At 42.7% G+C, this 1,793-nt stretch overlaps 1 pseudogene; it reads right to left on the bottom strand.

Annotated features, from left to right (window-relative positions):
• Positions 1-323: 323 nt before the first annotated feature.
• Positions 324-904, bottom strand: LOC103086263 (60S ribosomal protein L17 pseudogene; annotated as a pseudogene).
• Between the last annotated feature and the right edge of the window lie 889 nt (positions 905-1,793).

The raw sequence follows: 1,793 nt of genomic DNA, 5'->3' as shown, positions 1-1,793 counted from the left end.
AGACCACATCCTTGCTCTTGTTCCCCTGTCTTATCCTACTTCCCTCTGTCTTCTCCTGGAAGCATTCTTTCATAAGCCGCTTGAATAAGAATCCCTGTCTTAGGCTGTGCTTCTAGGGAAGCCAAGATAGTGCCCCTGCTCAAGTCTTCCTTCTGTTTTCTTTTCAATTACTACCTGTCTCTACTAGGTGAAGATGGGTCATATTAATAATTGATCATAAATAAACCCTCCTAGTATATTTGTAGGCAAAATGTGTTACTTATCCTGATAACATAATAACTTACCACCAAGAACTTATTTTTAGGACTTCTTTTTTTTTTTTTTTATTTGCATTTATTTTTTGCAGCATTTGTTCCCGGGCCATAAGTTTTTGTTTCTTCAATTTCTTCTGGGATATCTTTTTCGTCTGGGCATCCTCCTCTTCTGGTTTAGGAACAATCTTTTCTTTTTCAGTAAGGATCATCTCAATGTGTCAGGGAGAGCTCATGTATGGGTTGATCCGACCATGAGCTCTATAAGTCCTGCACCACATCTTGGGGGCTTTGTTCACCTGGATATGCTCAATGACCAGAGAATCTACATCTAAGCCCTTAAGTTCAGCATTACTCTCTGCATTTTTGAGCATGTGCAGTAAAAATTCAGCACTCTTTTTGGGCCACCGGCCCTGCGTCCAGCCCCACTGTTTGGCCTGGGCACACCTACCAACTCCACCATTGTAACAACGGAATGGCACACACTGCTTCTTTAAAGTGACATCCTTCAGATACTTGGTGGCTTTTCGGATATGCATACCCTTAATGGCCTGGGCTGTTTCACGAGTGTTCTTAAAGTGAACACGAAGATTTGAACCTCTCGACTTGCATGATTTTGTGGGATTTTCTGGGTCAAGTGAATAACAAACCATTTTTAGAGGTCACCTCAGGCTGCTGACTGGAAAAGTAGGACTTCTTAAGTAGCAATCCCAGTGGGCAAATGTCAGTGGAATTGTAGGAGTATGGCTGAAAGTGTCTGCAGGGAGGAGAAGGAAGGGATGCTTCTGGTCAGTTGGACTTTTCAGCATCCATTCCAGAAAGACTTTCTGAATCACCTTTACCATCTGCAATGGACTGAATGTCTGTTTCCCCCCAGATTCAAATGTTAAAATCTTAATCTCCAGTGTGATGGTATTTGGTTTGGGAGATAAGAGTCATGAGGGTGGAGCTCTCATGAGTGAGATTAGTGACCTTATAAAAGGGACTCCAGAGAATTCTCTCTGCTCTCCACCAAGTGAGGACACAAGGAGAAGTCAGCAGTCTGCAGAACCCGACCATGCTAGCATCCTGATCTTGGAATTTCAGATTTGTGAGAAATAAATTTCTGTTGTTTATAAGCTACCTAGTCTATGTGGTACTTTGTTACAGCAGCCCAAACTGACCAAAACACCATCCCTGTCCACCAGTGAATTGAACTCTCCTTCCTTGATCTGATGAGTACCCCTTTATTGCACTTATCATATTGCATGGTGATTATTTGTTTTCTTGGCTTCCTCCCCCACTAGTCTGGAGAGCAGGGACCTTGTCCTATTCATCTCTATATCCTCAGTGCTACTCAGAGCGCCTGGAACCCTATGTGAATTCAATAATGCATGTGACTGATAGAAGCCCACCTCCTTCTCCTCCGCTTTCATATATACTGGGACCTGGGTACACATGACATTTTGGGTGGGATAAAATATTTAGAATATTAATCAATTGTCTTTTTTCCCAGTACTTCCCAGATTTTGAGACTGGAAAATGTTACCCCAGGCTGAGGGA

This window comes from Lipotes vexillifer, unplaced genomic scaffold (assembly GCF_000442215.2).
Source record: "Lipotes vexillifer unplaced genomic scaffold, Lipotes_vexillifer_v1.1 scaffold3, whole genome shotgun sequence".
NCBI lineage: Eukaryota > Metazoa > Chordata > Mammalia > Artiodactyla > Lipotidae > Lipotes > Lipotes vexillifer.
This window is presented reverse-complemented; position numbering and strand designations above follow the sequence as displayed.